Raw genomic sequence first — 21382 nt, forward strand, 5'->3', positions numbered from 1 at the left:
ATATAGCAGAGAGTATCGAGCAAAATCTCGCAATCGGAGTGGTTTTTTGAAATAAAGAATGCTCCACACCTTCAAAATTTGCACAAATTTCTTAACCATAAGAACCAATGCTCGGACATCAAAGTGTAAAAAATAGTGTAGTGAATATCACTATTTCTAAGGATAACTACGGAAATACTCCGCTCATATATTTTGGTCGTTTTCCTTCCTACATATTTTCGCGCGGCACTTGAATGCGAGCACTCAAGCACGCAAATAGCTTCTTTTAGTAGAAAATATAATTTTGATGAGAAAATTTCGACCCCTGCAATCAGTAGTAATTTTTGTAGCAGTGTTCGAGAAACCGGCATTATTGGTATGGGATATGTTCAAACCCCACAGAACCGGTAATGTCTAAGCCGAGGCAAAGAAATCGAAAACATCATTGTCTTTGATACCAGGTGGGCTAACGTCGATTGTACAGCCTTTGAACATCAACAATCCTCTCAAAGACTATTTGAGGAATTTGTGGATCAAATGGATGAGTTCCGATGATAAAGAAACCACTAAAAAGTGGTACCTTGAAGAAACCTGACTAGTGTGCCAATGGGTACATGAGGCGTAGAATTCTGTTTCCGCCTATCCTTCAAAAAGTGTTGCATCAGCAATGCGATGGACGGAACTGAATATGATATCCTCTTTGAAAGTGACAATGGTGATGAGACAGCCCAGATGACGATAAAAACGAAGATGCCGCACTCCCTATAATGATCTGATAGATTACGATGAGCTTGGAGACTTAGAAGAAACGGATTAAAAAGTTTGAATCATTTTCTATTGTAAATTTCGCAATTTATTAATTTTGCATGAAAATATAAGAATTTTTTTTCTCTAAAATGCACGGATTTTTGGGGGTCGGCATATACACGGGTTTTCAATTCATTGCGGTTTTGCTGGTCCTGAAGTGTTGGAGTCGGCTTATACACGAGTATATACGGTACGTCGAGAACTAAACATCAACGATTCCGGTGATATTTTTGACCTCACTAATGACTCGGTTTTTTTTTTATATAGTAAAACAAGCCCTTCGACGGTCAACACACACAAGCGAGCAGAGAAACGAAATCAAAATATCTTGATTTCTTCGCTATTATTTTATGTCGCGGAGTTCCCGCGCTGCTGCGGTGCGCGCAACCACAGCTATATTCTCAGCCACCTCGTCGGGCATTTTGGCTGTTGCGGCGTTGTATTTGTATTTGTATACGCAGGCCCATTGGAATCCATGTGTTTCATTTCGCTACGCTACTCGGATCTCTTCTCCCCTGGTTGCGTTACTCCCCGACTCTCTGTGTTTTTAGCCTAAGGCGGATCAAGTGAGACGAGATATCTCGTCATTGTCACTGTAAACGCTAATAATATATAGTTTTGTTCTCAAAATTGAGAAATATGTTGAGATTGTTTGATGTCCTATTGAATAAATATTTATGGAAATATACGATAGGCTACTGTCGTAGAAAAATGCCTTAGTTAGGTATTTACATCAAGAAAATTGCAGTTAAATTATATTTTATGACGAAAAATTATCGAGCATCAAATTAATAATCTCTTTCATATTGATCTCTAGCTGAAAGGTTCTTCCAATCGATACCAGGGTAATTGAAATCCCTTAACATGACAACCACCTAATGCTTAAACAGGCTTCTACTCCAAAATGCCTTATTGCCTCTTGGCGTTACTGGAATCACTGCCATATTTCAATCCCCCCCCCCCCCCGATCGCATAATATTAAGTCCCGGTACTTTGACAATGTCTCACCAATATTCGCTTCTTCCTGATTTGTTCCCACGCACACGATTTTTTTCTACGAAAAATATTTTCCATTGACATTAATTAAAGGGAATTTACTTTCAGGTTTTCCAATGCAGGGTTGATAAAAAGCTCCCCAACACATTTTGAAAACTCATAAAAATTGACAAATTGACATAAAAAAGTGTGATCTGCACTAATATTTTTACTTGACGCAGTTTTTATTTTTATTTTTTTTACGAATCAAAAAATAGTTTAAAATTTGAACCATAGATGGTACTGTATAATGAGAAATTCGACATAATATACAAAACATGACACAAACAGCGCATAATTAATGTTAACCACGATATTTTTGATGTATAAAACTACCACTACTACTACTAAACCACACATGCACCTCGTCCTTATTCCTCTGCGGATCCTCTGACGAATTGGTACATGCGGATGTACGTGTAGTGAAACCTGACGTGAAGTTTGTTTCTGTTGTAATGCTTGTTATGTGTAGTGCTGCCATCTTCCATCAGTTTTTCTAACTATGAGTGAAGTGTGATGATTGAATAATTTAACGTTGTAGGCTTGTTGCTCTCTCTGGCGAGACTTTTTAATGGGGAGATCGGCTCGCATTTGCGTCTCAAAGTTGGGAACCACGTATAAAACTACCACATTACGATGTGAGCATCATTTGTAGCTCGGCTTACGTGCAAATGGTACATAATTGAAACCCACGTACCTGCTAACATCGATTGCGGAAGTGGCTTTCGATCATTTCTAGTTATGAATTATGTTTCACTACTAAAATAAATTATATTTTCAAATGGATTACGTTACTATTTATATTAAGTGAAGTATATAAGTCAAATTATATCAATTATAACCTGAATTTCCCTCAAATAACAAAGTAGATGAACAGTTTTATGAGACTGTGTTGATGATCTGTGAACGCACACACACACATCACTAATCATCAAGAAACATGACTTGGTTCACCCGGAATTATTCTTAGTATTATGAACATCATTACCATTGAATATTCTCATTCAAGAAAAATACCATTAATGCTGTTGAAGGGAAAAAGTATCCTGTAAATGAAGATAAAATTTCATAATTTTAATTCAAGTGTCAACATCTGAGTTCACTGCAGAATTCCCAGTTCTCGCGGATGCTCATTATATTAGATTTTTTTCCCCTCGTTCATTAAAATGGCTTTAAACCGTTAAAACCGAGCTACTTCTTGAATGAGTCAAATCTATTTAGCTTGAAGCGTAAGGAATTCGGGTCTGAAATTCCCTCGGGATATGGAGTCCGTTTCCGGATCGCGTGTTGTTCATACTCTAGGAGGTCTTTTCTGACGTTTCACAAGGTAAATTCATTCCTTCACAACGATCTTCTTAAAAGCCTTGTCTCTCTTTTCTCCGTCTCGCTAAACTTTGCATTATTCGCATCTTTTCTTAAGAGGTGCTTCATAACCGACTCAGATGAGCGGTGTTTTCATTTAGGAAATTTCATGAGAAATTTGCCGAGAGTTCTCAGCGTAGAAGTCATCAATCACAAAGCACGTATGCACTTACGCGGAACCATGTTTTGAAAAGACGATGGCACTCGCCTTCCTCGCTATTATTCCATTTCTCCACAACCACCTCTCTTCTTTAGTCTTTTTTTTTGTTTTGTTTTGTTTTCGTGACACAAACGTTTTCACGTTAGCAACAAGCATTCATTGCTTCTGTATACGTACGTGATTCGTTTTAACTCATGATTTGTCTCGCGCCGGCGAATAATATATGACATGGAAAAACTGATTTCGTCTCGCCCCCTCTCGTGGAGGTGTTTCCTAGAAAATGAAAAATCCTCATGTTGTAATTCAAGTAGTAGTAGTCGTAACAGAAAATATTCCGGAAACGGAAATAATATGAAAATGCCACCTTTTTTCCGCTATTCCAACTGCCATGTTGGAGAATATTTCCGCTTTTTTTTTGTCATAAGTTGTTCTCTTTTCTCCCAGTGTTCTTGTTTATGTATTCCTGTGTGACGTCTACTTGTCAGATACGCACGCAAGCTCTTACTCATTAAGGATTCTGTTGGATAACATATGTTCGTGGAAATGCGTGGAATACTTTTGACTTTTTCTGTAACCATTTGTGACGGCTTATTCGGGAATTTCAGATGTCAGAATTAATCAGCACATGTTTGGACTGATTCTAATTCTGAAGATTTTTCAAAGAATCTTCATCGTACAAAGCATTTTATTTTTCGTCCTTTTTGTTATAAGAAATGAAAATTCAAATTCTTTTAATGCGGAACGAACATCGAAAGAAACAATAGTTTTCGAAATTGGAATTCATTTTAGTGATAACCTAGAGAATGAAGAGAGAATTTTTCTTTTTACGTCGCAAACCGTTGTTGGGATCCGATGCTAATTTTGTGAGGTTTCGATTACTGTCATCCTGAGGCGTGATTTATTTGGAATTTCCGAGAAAATTTGAATTTTAAAGGCAGCAATAATTTTTCGGAACTTTTGTAGCGAAAAATGTGTTCAAAATTAGCATTCGTTACTATGATGATGACACCAAGGGTCACTCACAGCATGAGCGGAGTTTTCAACGGATTAGAATCGAAACAGTTTTGAGCATTTCAGTCCATATTTATTAAATTTGACTTTATCACGACAAGACCTTTTCAACCTTTTCGTTCTGCGGGCAAGAAACGGGTGATCATATGACTCGTATTATACGGGACATTCCTGTAGTTCTTTCTGTCTCGATTTGTTTGAATGAAAATGTATGATTTGTCCAACGAAGACTGTCGTATTAGTTAAGTTATATTAAAAAAAAAATTTAACTTAATTAACTTAAGTAATAACTAATACTGCATTGCTTCCATGTACACCGAGTTTTGTTTTGCTGTGCAGAAAAAAAAATTCTATATTGTATAAGGCAGTATGTTATTTTATCATTCCGCACATGTATCGAAATTCTGTGAGCAAAGAAACAGGTCTGTGCAGGTGTAATAAAAGGCAATGTGCCCCCTCTCTGGAAAAATTAATTAAAGGCCACATTTCATGTAATAACATTTTTCCTTTTTATTGCCAGCATCTCGTGGCTCATTCTATCCCCACCTCCCCCCCCCCACCCTGAAGCCGAGGCCCCCAGACTGAGATCTTTGGCGGGGCATGCTCTGTAGTGAATTTATAGTGTAAAAAAAAACAACAACAACAATAAGGTTTGCCCTCCCAAACCTACCCATGTAGGGATCATAGTGCTCACTTAAACCATTGAGGACAGCTTCTTGATTTCATAGCCAGATGCATTTACAGACTACCAAGATGAACACCCTATGATTCAATGATTAACATCATGATTATTTCAGTTCAAGCCATATGTCAGAGTTCTAGTACTGGTGCTTTTCTTCGGGGGGTGGTTATAATAAAATCTCTCGATTCGTGATTTTGCCTTTCAATAGGTTGACAGGGATACAACCTCGTGAATCCCAACCATGAGTTCAACCGTGCACGGAGACCCATGGTTCCACATCCCACAGTGGGGTCCTAGGCTGAGATCTTTGGTGGGCCCCCAGTTCAGACTCTTCACGGGGCTCCTTTAATATTAAAGAAAAAAAAATTAATCTGTTGTGTGAAAAACAAAAATAGAATCACATCTGATGAGAATTATCTCGGGTCCCCGGGCCGGAGCCATATCAAAACCACTTCCTTTGTGGGGGCAGGGACTTTAATTGAATTGGAGGTTCCACAGTAAGATCTGCCACAATCATTTATGACCATAAATATGTAAATTTAAGTGGTGCTGCCTAGGCCCACTTTTATTTTGCCCTGAGGCTAGGATTTTGTTGGAGCAGCAGTTAGGGACACACTTTTTTTGGATTAAATATGCAAAAATTTGTTTGAGTTCTGTAGAACAGCCTCATTATCATCAAGGGTTTCGCAGACCAGCCTTATAACTATCAAGGGTTCTGCGACAATCTGGTGTAGAGAACAGATATAGGTATACAGAAATGGGCAGTCAGAACATTCCGTAGCCAAACAGCACGAAATTAGAGATTCTACTATTATAGTGTTGGCTGACACAGGCATTTGTCTGTAGATGAACAAAGAATCCAAATTTGTGCTGGGGGAATCGACTAAACAAAAAGGAAAGTCATTCGGAAAAATGTTGATAAAGAGTGAAAAGATCTTTAACAAAAAAAGAGAAAGAACCTAATTTTTTTTTCACAAACTAACTTTTCTAGGGATAGGTGACATTTTTGGAAGTGCAAGAAAGGAGGTGTGTTGTGATGAATTAAGCACACACAGTGTGTAGAATTGCAAAAATTGAATAGAGCATTTCAACACTGAAAATTGTTTCATTTTTACCTGCTCTTATTTATCCACTCGCACTTTTTCTTCATAATTATTTCGATGGGTAAAAATTTCCGAGAGCGAAAACGTCGTCATAATAAATCTGTCACAAAAAATAATTTCGCCCCTGTAATCATGCCCCCCCCCCCAGACGACCGTCTCGTCACCTCATGCCTGGTGCCGGCCCTGCCTGTATCTATCTTGAGCAAATGTGATCAGCTCAGGGGCATACACATCTTCATTATACTTCACTCAAAGTTGAAAAAAAAATGAATAGCAGAGATGGCAGCACTACACATTGCCACGGTGCTCGCAACAAGGTGTGCGTTGCGGCCGTAATTTTCCACAATCATATAGTTACCCACGTTCTACCACATAGAACCCGAGTGAAACACAGCGGCAGCTCAAATTAAAATACATGAATATTTAATATTAATCTGGCTGCACCTGTTAAACAAGGCGATAACACTTCGAATGAACATTTGCGATATTAAAAGTTTACGATAACATTAATGATATTATGAGTTTACGACAACATTAACAATATTACACACATTATGATTTATCGTCTTTCTCAAAGATGAGTAAGAGAGAGAGAACTAAAGAGAGTACGGATGCTTCAGACTTACCACTTCCTTGATTTTGTGGTTTCGGTCCATTTCTTTTGCCCAGCTAATCCTTACGTTCCTCTTAGTCAACTCCTCCGTACACCAATTCAACTTCCAGTCTCCTCGACTAAACTTCTCACTCCTCAATCCAATTCCAAAAAAAAAAACTGCGAACTCCATCATCTCCTAACTTAATATTCCTATTTCCCGAAAAATTATCCTTATCCTTCATTGGTTCATTTCATTCCCTTTCACCAACAGCCAACCAATCCTCGAAAAGTCTGAAATTCATCCCAAGATCCTGACCCGTTCAAACCCTTAAGCCACCTTCAACCCTCGTCGAAATTGCCGCTTGTCTAATGAAAGATCAACTGGTTTTTCTTCTTGCCGCTATCGCGGAATCTGACAATAACACGCAATTGATTTTAGTAAAGCGTACACAGTATTGCGCGCTACAAAGGAAATCCATGTAACGTAACGTGGACAAGGTTCTCACAGAAAAGGTAAAAGAAACACCGAAACTAGAGATGGCACCGACCCACACAAGCAGGTGGCGAATATAAAAGGACAAAAATAATTCCAATTTGCACAAAACATACAATTGCATGCAGGTGCACCCATCAAAGACTCTCCGCGATTGACGGCTACGTTCATTTCCAAAATTAAACTCAACACCCTGAAGATACGCATCGTGAAACGTACGATTCATGGAAAGAATGACAGTTTTCTCTTAAGCCGTACTTAGATGAGTCGGTAGTTCTTCTTTAGTTTCCCTTTAACGTTATATATACTCTACTTATATTCTTGCAAAATATTTGACTGAAGCACCTGACTCCTTTTTGAACACCCGAATAAAACCAACATAAGAAAATATCATTATTTATAAATTAATTTGAACCAATATTCGGCGCAAGAAAATTAAAATTACTTATCTATTCTATAATATAAAATCACAAACAAACTCGAAAAGGGCCTGTTGCTAAGCAACCGAGTGACGGAAGTGGGTGAAATTTTTTGAGTGACGGAAATCTGTTACGGAAGTGGGTTCGATTCATATATCGATATTCACATTCATATATCGATATGATATCATATATCATATATCGATATTGGGTCGATATTCACATATCGGGACCCATTTGACCCATCGGGACCATGTTATGTGCATGTACCAAGAGGCTCCTACATCCTACAGCAGAGCCCTTAGGCTGGAATTTAGATTTCGAGCCCCCAAACCAGCTTTTCAGGGGCCCCTCTGTGATTAATTTATAGTGTGAAAAATCAAAAAGTGATAAGAATCGTTGTGGCCCCTGTCAGCCCTTCCTTTGTGGGGGGGGGGGGGTCCATGCCGAGAGGTATATATATGTATAATATACACACACAACAGCAGTGCTCCCAACACAGGGTCGGGGTACCCGGGGAAGATTTCACGTATAAGTAAAAAGTTTTCATTTCCAGGGGCCCTTGATGGATCTCATTGTTTTCTTGCTGCTTTAACGTTGAAAAATTTCGATAGCGGAAGCAAAAGATATATCCAGTCTGGGGCCCCACCAAAAGTATGCGAATTGGTGTCCCGGGTAATTGGTTGGGGGGTCCTGGATTAACGAATACAAATGAAAATTTTTCATGGTACTCGCTCCGTGGGATGGCCGACAAGCTTCCAAGTCGGGGCCCATGTTTACAGGTTTCATTTTGGGTGCCCTGGATTTTATTTGTTGGTAAAACGAATACAAATGAAAATTTTTCATAGCACTCGCACCGGGGATGACCGACAAGCTTCCAAGTCGGGGCCCCATGTTTACAGGTTTCATTTTGGGGCCCTGGACGAATCTCATTCTTTTCTGTTGTAGAATTCGCAACAGCGGAAGCCCGAGATAAATCCAGTCTGGGGCCCCACCAAAAGTATGCGAATTGGTGTCCCGGGTAATTGGTTGGGGGCCCTGAATTTTATTCGTTGGTAAAACGAATACAAATGGAAATTTTTCATGGCACTCGCTCCGGGGGATTCCCGACAAGTTTCCAAGTCGGGGGCCCCATGTTTACAGGTTTGATTTTGGGGGCCCTGGATTTTATTCGTTGGTAAAACGAGTACAAATGAAAATTTTTCATGGCATTCGCTCCGGGGGATGACCGGCAAGCTTCCAAGTCGGGGGCCCTATGTTTACAGGTTTCATTCTGGGGGCCCTGGATGAATCTCATTCTTTTCTGTTGTAGAATTTGCAACAGCCGAAGCCCGAGATAAAGCCAGTCTGGGGCCCCACCAAAAGTATGCGAATTGGTGTCCCGGGTAATTGGTTGGGGGCCCTGGATTTTATTCGTTGGTAAAACGAATACAAATGAAATTTTTCATGGCACTCGCTCCGGGGGATGACCGACAAGCTTCCAAGTCGGGGGCCCCATGTTTACAGGTTTCGTTTTGGGGGCCCTGGATTTTATTCGTTGGAAAAACGAATACAAATGAAAATTTTTCATGGCACTCGCTCAGGGGGATGACCGACAAGCTTCCAAGTCGGGGGGCCCCATGTTTACAGGTTTGATTTTGGGGGCCCTGGATGAATCTCACTCTTTTCTGTTGTAGGGCCCTGGATTTTATTCGTTGTAAAATTGATAAAAATGAAAAATTCTCACAGGGGGGTGTCCGACAAGCTTGCAGGTCAGGACTTCATGGAAATGTTGGCAGGTTGTAATTCGGTGCCCCTGAATGTATCTCATTGATTTTTGTGGTTTAACATTGTAAAATTTGCAACACATCGGTAGCCCAAGATATATCCAGTGTGGGGCCCCACTGAAATTCAGCGAATTGAATCTGGGGACCCCATGGGGAAGTTTTCTGGGGATACTTGATGAATCTCATTTGTTTTTTGTTGCTTTATTATTATTTTCATTAAAATTCGCTTCTTCAGTAGGCTGGTGCTTTCAAACGTCCCTTTCCCCTTTTCCATAGCACGCTGATGAAGTGGGACGAAATAAACAAGATATGTCCGGGAGAGAAGTGGGGGGGGGGGGGGGGTTGGCCGCCAAAGGTGGCAGGGGGCAGAGCCCCCCTAGTATGCTATAAAATTGATTTGAATGAACAAGAAAGCTAAGCCGATTACATTTACAACTAATGGGAATAAATCAAGAAAAGCTGAACCCGATTACAACACTACAAGCATTACACTGAAACAAACTTCAATTTAGGTTCACAACACATACAAATACAAATACAAATACAACGCCACAACAGGCAAATTGCCCAACGAGGTGGCTGACTTAAGAACATCATGGATCCCCGAGCCCTACCTACTACTGCTACACCACACCACACCCCCCTCGGAACCCCCAACGAATCGGTACACGCGGGAATGTGCGTGTACGTGTAGTGAAACCTGACGTGAAGTTTTTTTTGTTCTCTGTAATGCTTGTTATGTGTAGTGCTGCCATCTGCCACCAGTTTTTCTAACTATGAGTGAAGTGTTATGATTGAATGATTTATCGTTGTAGGACTGTTGCTCTCTGTGGCGAGACTTTTTAACGGGGAGATCGGCTCGCATTTGCGCCTTGAAGTTGGGAACCACAGAAAACCAACTTCAGCCGACCACGGATACTCGCGGAGCTTCCGGCATAGGGCCATGTCCTCCTCAACTACCTGCTTATATCTGAGACAGAGAGGTGGGCCATGATCTGGTTAGCAAGAGGTATATATATCTTGTGTGTATTCATACCTTGCTTCCGAAAAATATTTTGCGAGCCGGATGAGGAATCTATTGTCGGGCAGCTCGCGGGTTGCTGCGCACCTCGTGATATGGACTAAATTCTGATTCCTTTTCCTCAGAATCATACTTTCCACTCACATGCAAACGGGTGCTATTCTCAAACCAAAAATTCAGCAGTAGGTATAGTTTAAGTTATGTGATGTTTAACACAGTACAACAATTACGGTGAAAAAAGTTTATTAATTAGATTTTGGTCACAAGAAATGTGGCACCAGCTGAGCTTCTTAGCCATATCTGTAAAAAAATGAGCAAGGCTCACACTCGTGGTTGAGCCAATTTAATGAATGCGGAATAGAGAATCTTATACAAGGATGACGTCACTCTCCGCTACCATACGAAGGTTTTAACAACTGGCTGTTGCGCAGATATATTTCGGAAAGAGAGAAAATTCAACTGCCCCTGCGGGGAATCGAACCCACGTCCTTTCACTTTCCGGGTGAACGCCCTAGACCACTAGACTACAGAGGCACAGAATCTTTTAATCTTTCCTTGGAGCTCGTGTATGGTAGCGGAGAGTGACGTCATCCTTGTATAAGTCACCATCTGGTGGCAGCGTCAGCAGTTGTGAGCTTGACCTGAGTCTGGTCCGGCCGTCCATGTACGATCCCTTTCAGTGTACACGAGCTCCAAGGAAAGATTGCGAGGTTCTGTGCCTCTGTAGTCTAGTGGTCTAGGGCGTTCACCCGGAAAGTGAAAGGATGTGGGTTCGATTCCCCGCAGGGGCAGTTGAATTTTCTCTCTTTCCGAAATATATCTTCGCAACAGCCAGTTGTTAAAACCTTCATAGAGAATCTTATCTCACATGTGCATATCGAATCGATCTTCTCAAACATTTCCATCGTACGACGAGGTACTAAAAAATTATGAGCCATGATTCAAAATGGCGTCTGGTGAGCAAGAGATTCTGGAATACAGTGAGTATGTGCAAAATCATCATTTTTGCAACATGCCATCGCTTACACATGTGTGAATTGTGTAAAAGTTATGAGGAACAATACTAAATCCTTAGAAACATCTCCCATACATAACGTATGTTCATAAATGTTTTTGAAGCAATTAAAAGTTCCACGATGGAGGAAAATACATATATACACACAGATAATATACACGAAAACATATATATAAACACAGGGTGCATAGTAAACAGGGAGTATGACATTTTACTGGCAAACGGTTAATTCAGAGGCATACTTCGAATCGGAAAAAAGTATCCAAATAACGTGTAGTATTCAGATAAGTCATTCATGTTTACAGGTGTTGTATTGTTATTGAAATGTAAACTTTTTATACGGTTACCCTGTGCTCATGCACCCAATTAGAAAGTTATTATCCTGGCTCTCCGGATGCCAAAAAAAAAAAAACAAAAAAAAAACACCCCGTTTCTAAGTAAAAAATTCACTGAGATATTGAAATATGAAAAAAAGTTGAAAACACAGCGTTGAATGCGAGTAAAAAACGGTTTATTTGCATTTAATGGCGTTCTTTCCCAGATTTCTTTGTTTTTCGAATCCGAATATCTCAGCAAATATTGCACTCGAAAACGTGAAATTTCTTTTGTTGGCATCCGCATAGGTAGGGCAACAACTTTCTGATTGGGTTTTTTTTTGAGCGCAGGTGCCCGTATAAAAGGTTGACACTTTTATTTTTGTAACTGTACAACTCCTTCAACATGAATGACATATATGAGTATGACACGTTATTTGGATACTTTTTCTAATTGGAAGTATGCCTCTAGGATCAACGATTCACCAGCAAAATGCCATACGCCCTGTTATCTATGAACCCTGCATAAATATATCATAAAATAATTGAAGTAAAAAAGAATAAAAATGAATGAAAAAAATTAAAAAGAAAATGTGAATTAAGACATTATACTTTCATTAAAAAGTGCAACAGATTGATCAAGTAGGATGCTAATGTAATAGAAATTAAAAAGAAAAGTAATGACCACACGGACAAATCATATTAGTTTCAAGTATAACGAAATGATATTAATGCTATATTATCATGCTATTCTGCATATGACTGGAACGAATGAATAGGATAGTAATTAGCATAAATCCATATGCTAATCCCGGCAATCAAGAATTAATCACGGAAAAATTCCATAAAGACTTCCAGGTACATAGTAAGATAATTATGGAGTCATATGCACGCGAAAATTTTATTTTTTCCCCCTATAAATGAACATAAAATTTATACATAATATGAACCCAGTAAGTTTTTTTTAACGTTTGAAGTATCTCATGAATATTGAAATACACACACACAATCTGCAAAGCAGCATCAAAAAGTGAGCATTAAAACAAAATTCATGCAACACTACTTAGGAAATACTCGTAATATATATAGGGGAAAAAAATGATTTGAATAATGCAACAGACGTGATTCGTTTCACTTAAAAGCTTTGAGTTCTGCTTCCATTTTTAGGGGGAAAAATAATTTTAATTTTGATACCAGTTTTGAAATTAATCAAATTTTCCTTATCCACGTTTTTCGAAATTTATTTTTTGATTAGATATTGCATATATATAGTCCCAAGCCATTCTGAAGAAGAAATTCCAAAAATTAGCTTTTGTAAAATCGAAAACGCTAACAAGTGTATGCATAAGAACGAGAAAATTCGGTGAATTTCAACGTTTCGTCAGAATTTAATTTAACTTCTTTATAGAAAGAGATGGAAACAGCCTAAACTAATATTGATGGATGATTGCGAGGTGAAACGAAACGCACGGATTGAGAAATAGCATTTGGAGCGATGTTTGAACTCCATCCGTTATGACAGAGTTACATGTGGTGCTGGCATCTGAATTAACAAAGGGGGGAATTGCTTACTCCAATGAAAAAAAAAAATGTAACTCTATACATTATAATGAAATTATCAACTGGATGCAGTTTTGGAACTTTTACTATAATAAAAGTAACGCGGGATTTTTACTTATATGACACTATGCTTGATAATGCATCATTTATTTACATTTCTACATCTACTGCACTAATTTTTGATTTTCACGTATACACTTATGTAGGGTGAACTGCGAATAATCTGCCGAATGAAAAGGTGCGATAGACGTGGCCAAAAGGGACATAAAATGCTGCAGCAACCCGGTCCTATCTGCAACCGTTTCCGAGTTACGGTGGAAAATGGATTATGGAAAAGAAAAATGCGCCAAGAGTTTGGAAAAACCCAAATTTGTGAAGTTTCTTTGGTAAATTTGACCGATTGTAGGTTCTGAAAGACCTGCCCCCGTCAAACTAAGCACATATTTGTAAGAGAAGAAAAAAATCGTATAAAGTGTCGCCATTTTTTCATCAGAATTTCTGGATTGGCGAAGTTCAAAATTGAATTGTCGCCAAAATTTGTAATCGCCTATTTAAGCAAATACCGTTCTAGCTACAATCTTACAAACAATCTTACGTCAGATTTACAATTTTTTTTTCATTGCAATAGCATCGGAAGAGCCTAAAATGAATAGGCTTTCAAGATCAGGAGAAATTCAGCCTTTTGTTTGCAGTACATCAATAAAATAAGTATTTGTCAAAGTAGACATTTTAGTAGATTTGGCGAGAATTCGATTTTTCACTTCGCTTATAGTGCATAGTTTCCCAACCTTTTTCACCCCATCGCCCCTTCTTCAGAAATTTTTTTTCTCCCATCGCACCGCCCCCCCCTCCCAAACGCAATCTAACCGATAGGATCGTATGTTATACCCGTCGATTCTACCGTCACCCTGGAAATTACCATCGCCCCAAGGGCGCGTTAATGCCTACGTTGGGAATCACTGCCTTAGTGCTTGTAGTTCACTCCTAAATCTAGATATTCTAATAGAGGTGGTGTCACTTTGCAGCATAGGATTTATTCTGCAAAATCGAATTGTCGCCAAAATCTGTAACCACCAATTCCGAATTTCTGTCGAATATCTACTTCGACGAACGCCGATTTCAGTGAAGTAATCCGAACAAAAGGCTAAATTTTTCCTGAACTGGAACACCGGTGTGGTATATTGTAGACTTTTTTTTTCTTCCAAACCTGGTGCAATAGACAAGTTTTTGCTAAATTTTACCGATTGTAGCTAGAAGGGTGTTTGCGAAATTGGCGATTAAAATGTTTGGACACAATTCGATTTTGTCCTTGCCAATATTTCAGCGCTTGTACCTCGCCATAAAATCCCGATAGCGTGATGGAAATGGTTACTGCTAATATAATTTTTACTGCTTTTTAAACGATGTGTGCTTAGTTTTCATAGACGTAATAAATTTGATTTCTTTCAGACTTGATGCATGTCCCTCTTCCACAATAATTTTTCCATCTTGAATCGAAACGTTTAATAGATAGGACAGGGTTTCCATGGCGGTTTTTGTTCCACTTGGGCTCGTCTATCGTCTATCGTTCGGTAGATTATTCGCAGTTCACCATGCATACGGAAATTTTGATTTTTCCGTATTTTCCGAATGAATTTGTACTGTATATGTTACGGTAAAAGCCCGAAGACTGGTAAAACCTAGGATTTACCGATAAGACCTAGGCTTCACGAAGGCGAGTTGGTAAAAGCCCGAAAAAAACTTGTAAACGTTTCATCTCGGACTTTCACCGAGTCAAAGCCGGTTTTTAATGAATCAATAAACCATCATGAACTAAAATATGTTTCTGTTGCTTATTAATTTAATAATGATTCTAATTATTAAATAATGAAAGTTAATAAATAATTATAATTATTTACTAATTTTCTAACAAATGACTCTTATTAATTAATTATTTTAAGTGCTTAAGTGAAACTCGTTTTGTCATAACCCCATTTTATTAAGTGAATGAATTAAATAAATAATTGGCCATTAATTAACATGTCATTATAATTATGAAATAATTAAGCGTCAGGATAAATTTATGACAGTCAATTGATTCATTAAAAATGGGCTTTTTAGTTTAGCCCGAACAGTATATATAAACTTTAAAGCAATTAATTAATTTATGATAGTTATTAATTGCATAGTTAGAGTCAGGAACTAACAAGTTCGTGTTGTATAATTAATTCATTTGTAATTAATTCATTTGTTAATTAATTCATTTGTTAATTAATTCATTTGTTAATTATTAATCAATTGTAATTATTTAGCAACTGTAATTGTAATTATTTAGCAACTGTAATTATAATTACAGGAATATGATAATCAACAATTAAAAACGGGCTTTGGCTTGGTAAAAGTAAAAATTAAAACGTTTACAAGTTGTTTTAGTGCTTTTACAAACTCGTCTTGGTAAATCCTAGGTTTTACCAGTCTTCGGGCTTTTACCGCAACATGTATATATAATTCAGTATACTTCAACTTTGTGACAACTGTGCATCGGTGAAAATAGTTTAACAATTTCACTGACTAGCGGCAATCGGAAAAATAATTTGCGGATACCAAAAGATAAATAAATTGGAGCAATAATTTGTGGATCGGCACAAAATAAATAAATATGGAAAAATAATTTACCTACCGCAAACTATAAAAAATAATTAAGGTAAATAATTTCTGGATCTATACAAAATAAATAAATGGGTAAATAATTGGTTATTACGCATATAGAATCGAGTACACTTATAACGAAGACGTTGAATTTTATCAAAGTGTGTGTTATGGGAAATTTGCTATAGAGAATGTATTTTTCAGAGGTAATTTTCTATACTGAGTTAGTTAAACAAATTATTAGCGTACAGGTGAAAAATTATTTCTATAAAAATGTATTGGCCATAAGTTATACTAATGTAGAGACTATATCGTAATCATGATAACATAATATTTCAAATATATAATACTTTTAAGTACCTGGAATGAAAAAATACAAAATCCTCTTAAAAAATTCCAGTAAATATATACTTAGATGTTACGATAATTAATAATAATAACCTTTCTCAACTAAAAAAATCGTCTTTGTATTATTCTTAGTCTTTTGAGGCATAATTTTAAATTACTAAGTTTTATAATATTTTCTTTCTTAGTGCCAAAAAATATACATTTAAGTTCATGAGGAAGGTAAATATAAATTGTTAGGGGGAAAAACAAAACAAACTCTTTGAACTCAATTTTGCCTTTTCTCATAAAGAAACACGTGAAACGGTTTTGTTTCTTCTTCACCTGTGGGAAATTCTTAACTTAATTTTCAAAAGAATTTCCTGACTTTTTTTTTCCTTTTCCAGTATCGAAATTCCAAGAACTTTTACCTTCATGTGCTAGGCATATAATATTTATTCAAGACACTCTTGCCCAACCCAGAGTCTTAACAAGATTTGCATTGGAGCTGAACTCAAAAGGTAAAAGTGAGAACATGGTTTTTTCTTTTCTTCTCATCATAAAAGCGATATGAAATGCATATAAAAATAAGTATCGAATATATTCCACAAATTATTTCAACTTGCAAAAGAATTAATCGCTAATTAACGTTTTGACGTTAGATTTCGTGAAGCGAAGTAATTGTGCATATATTAGATATGGTTTTTTCCCCCCCGTATAGTAATAGGTAAAAATAGTAACAGTAATAGATAGAACTACAGTAATAATGGAATAGAGCAATGGATAGAATTTCAGAATTTGAAGGCATTATACCTAAAATTATACCATTTATATCAACAAACATTTGGTGATAATAATTTTGATTAGAAGTGTTCTTCAATTAGAATAAATTATTACTCAGGATATATGAATAGAATAACACATCGCAATATCAAAACATTGAAATTATTATTCAAGTGCGATAATATTTTTGTCTTATAATAATTTTTTTTAACTTTCCACAAATAATGTTTGAAGAACATTTTAATATCAAATTAAAAATCATTTTATTGAATCAAAGCATTTTATTGCGATATTAATGTTATATAAAAGTTGGGTGAATAAACAGTTTTCACTGTTATATATACAAAAAAAAATTTCTCGAATTTTTACCATTACTATTTTTTCTTGTTGCCAGTGGCAGGGCTGGACAAATCTATTGCTCGACATGCCCGGGCATGTGGACATTTTGACCGAGAGTATTTTTTTTACCACATGCCCGATGTATTGAACGTTTCCATTTTTTCAGTTTTTTCATCGACAATGATGCGACTGTTCCTACACACATGGGTGAAATTTAAAAGAAATGCTTTCTCTGGAAGCCATGATGCAAATCAGTAGTTAACGTATTCTGATCTATTTCCGCGATCCTAATATTTAGCAGATCGATGCGGTCGGTCATAGGTCTTTATATACTGCAACTGGACTGTTCAGGGAAAAGGTAAACCTCACCTCCACCGAAATAGAGGCCTAAATCCTGTTTGTATTCATGGGAAAAAAGAGAAGAGACTTCATAGTATGCATAAAAATGTAAAAATATATTTTCCCAATATATATATATATATATGTATAATGTTTAATGTCACTATTATACAGTGTATAAAGTGTCCGAAAGGTTTGGAAATTCTGCGAAAAATTGTAGAAAATATATAATTCGACACTATAATGCCTTTTAAGAATGTATGTGTGTTTTTTAAGATGTCCCGGTTTTTATCAGGGAATTTGCGTTATGTACCGGTTTTTATGAGGATTTGTTCCGGCTTCCGTCACATGATGTAGCCATTATATCCTATATATATATTCGAGTAAATACCATTCAAATTTTTATGAGATTCCATTTAATTGGAAATCACTGTTTTATTTTCAATCTTATTTAAGAGTAGTTTTACCTGTTGAATTATCGAAACCTTTTTCTTTTCTTTAGAATATTATACACCGAACAGTAAAATTTGCACACGTTTTGAAACATCCATTCAGGGATATACACATACACGTTGAAAAAAGTTTGGATCCTATACTTGAAAATTGAACGAGGCTCTTCCCCTTTTAAATGTAAAAGAGTCTAAAGTTGATATTTTTTCTTCCGTTGTGCATATGTAGTAAACCAAAAATAAGTAATCGATTTAAATAAAATTCGAAGAAAAATATGTACGTATGGGTAATATTTAAATTTTATAAAGATTTAATATAGGAAATTAAATCTTTCTCTAAGATTAAAGAATATATTTTTGTGAAAGTAGCACGCACAATAAAAATAAATTCATTTATAGGTATAATTCCTAAAAAAAAAAGTGATAGAATTGAATGTTACCTTATTATAAAAACAAATAAAGTTTTAGACACACACACAATAGAAAATTCAGAAAATGAAATAGCAGTTTTTCTCGTTTCCTGCTTCCACCAATCGATAAATACAGTAAAACCTCTCTTTTGTGGACACTAACGGAACGGAAAAAACTCTTCCACACAAGAGGAGTGACCGTTAATCAAGGGTATGAAATGCATACTTTTGTTGCAGAATGGGGAATTATTATTTCGTCGTAAAAAATACATGACAGCATATGAGGGGCAACCGTTAAGAGCGGTTTTACTGTATATTTATAGTGCATATTTTTTTTTAAAACTAAGCATCGTAACTGAAAACTTAATAATCTAGCACAGTGTGTATATTGATAAAGCCATCATAATAATTAGAGAAGAATATAAAACCTACTTACAGATACTTTTTAAAATGAAAATTCTCAAGTACGTTCAAAATTACGAATACAGTCTTTTGTGAATAGAAATTTTATATAGTAATAAAATCCGTTTATCTTAGAGATATATAAAAATTAAGACAGAGACATTAAAAACTCAAGAAATTATCTTCTTGAAGATCAGGCATCCTCGCAATCTCACAAAACTTAAAGAAATATCTTTAAAAATCTCATCTCAATCAACTAACTATCACTTCAAAAATTCCAAACAAATATAAAGACCATTTATTTGCAAAACTGACATTACCATTACAATTCAAACTCTTTCATCGATTAAATATCATTCAAATTTCCATGAGATTCCATTCAATTTGAAATCACTATTTTATTTCGAATCTTATTTAGGAGTAGTGTTACTTGTTGATTTATCGAAACCTTTTTCTCTTCTTTATAATATTATACACCGAGCAGTATATAATTTACACACGTTTTGAAACATCAGTTCAAGGAGAAACATATATAAGTTGAAAAAAGTTTCCTTCCAGAGTTTCCATGTCTCCGTGTACTTCTTCTTCTTTAACGTTGGATCCTATACTTGAAAATTGAACGAGGCTCTTCCATTTTCAAATCTAAAAGGGTTTAAAGTGGATATTTTTCCCCCTCTACTGCGAATATGTAGTAAATCTGTAGAGAAGAGAGTGTTTTTTTTCCTTTTACCTCACAGTCCTGAGGTTACTGTCACTATTTTCAATTTTCTGAGACAGCCGAAGAGTCGTGCTTTAGATCGAAATATATATTGAAGTCCACATTTCGCTTTGAAGTTTTTTTTCCCCCAAAGAGAGGAAATAAATATTACAGACACATGTATAGATATTCAAGCAAAGAGTTTTTAATTTTTAAAGGACCGAAAAACAATTTTCTCTTATCTGCTCTCGTGGAAACGAAACCGCATCTTCTATTTACGCGAGAGAAAAATGAGAAGTAACTATTTTTGCGTTAAAAAATAGAAATTATATTAAAAATTACCCAACCTTAAAAGAATTCGAAAGTTTTAAAGCAAGTTTTGAATAATTTTTTTTAACTCCAAGTTTGTAATTTCAAGAACTGCGTCGTCTCGCGAGAAAAAAAAAAGAGAAGGATAAATTTAGAAATTTTAAATGACATTACTTACCCGACGTATTTGTTTTAAATTAAAGTATGATAATCGATGAAATTTTCATTTTTTGTTTGATATTTTATTCAATTAATTTTAAAAACCCAGTTTTATTTTCTAAATTTTCGATAAGTTTCAAAATTATACACATTTGTGATGTATAATATGTTACAGTCAAAGCCCGAAATCGACAAGTTCGCGAATTGATCTATTTCGTTTGGAATTGAGCCTACCAATGTTTGACTTTTGTGCTTCGGCGAAACACTTCGCGAAGTGTCTGAAGTTCCCTGGCCAAAGTCCGAAAATAAAAGGTGTGTTTCAGTTTCGGGGCCATCGCCAAGTTGGCGCATATTTTTGGGGTATAATTATGTCCGCGTTAGCTACGGCGACCCCAATGATCAAAAGAGACGGGATATGGATATCTCAAATAATACCATTTTTATGAATTACTACTTTTACTACTACTTACGTAAAGTTTTTTTAAAATCTCTTGTATCACTGATTATTCTGCTTCAATAGTATATTATCAGATTTCTACCATATATCAATTCTTTTGTATTGTTATTGAAGACGTGTACTATCGGACTACTAGTCAGAGAGGTATAGGGTGGTCGTCCCTCAACGACGAATATGGCGAGACGAGAGTACGGAATCCTCCGTAGGGAGTGGACTCAGCTCTCACTATAGTGATTATGAAAATGAGCGTATTTTTTTTAATGTTGCGGTTTCGCAGATACTACTATCATCGGTAAAGTGAACTAGCATTCACGCCATAGAATTGAGAAATCACAGAAAATTAATTCCAAACCGACACAGAAGACTCAATCGGGCTGGCACTCGGCTAAACTATAATTCTGGTCGGTATTAATTTCAGTCGGCCAGTGATGTCCAGTCACTGGGATCGAACAATGACCTTCCAGCATGCAAAGCCATTGCGTTACTTATATGTACTGCCGAACTAGTCCACAAGATAATAATTTTATGGACCAGTTTGACAGTAGATGTAAGTAAGGATAACGATTTTGGCTATCGAAATTTCGCAAATGTATAAAAAAGTTCATTAGATTTTTATACAATAAATTGTTAGAATCGACACAAAATAGAATATAATCTAGATTAAATAACTCATATTAAGTGCTGAAAATAAATAAAACGTTATTGAAATACTACACCATAAATAAACAATCCATTCACGCAATTAATCATCAAAATAATAACAC

General features: G+C 36.4%; 2 non-coding genes across 2 annotated transcripts; one reads left to right on the top strand and one right to left on the bottom strand.

The window, feature by feature from the left end:
- Positions 1-10893: 10893 nt before the first annotated feature.
- TRNAS-GGA (transfer RNA serine (anticodon GGA)) lies at positions 10894-10967 on the bottom strand. The gene has a single exon. It is a non-coding gene; the product is annotated as a tRNA-Ser (tRNA).
- Positions 10968-11150: 183 nt separating this feature from the next.
- On the top strand, positions 11151-11224 carry TRNAS-GGA (transfer RNA serine (anticodon GGA)). The gene has a single exon. It is a non-coding gene; the product is annotated as a tRNA-Ser (tRNA).
- Positions 11225-21382: the final 10158 nt, after the last annotated feature.

The sequence above is a fragment of the Pholcus phalangioides genome, unplaced genomic scaffold, assembly GCF_987345545.1.
Source record: "Pholcus phalangioides strain wild (caught in Gottingen) unplaced genomic scaffold, Ppha-v1.0 ptg000009l_1, whole genome shotgun sequence".
Taxonomy (NCBI): domain Eukaryota; kingdom Metazoa; phylum Arthropoda; class Arachnida; order Araneae; family Pholcidae; genus Pholcus; species Pholcus phalangioides.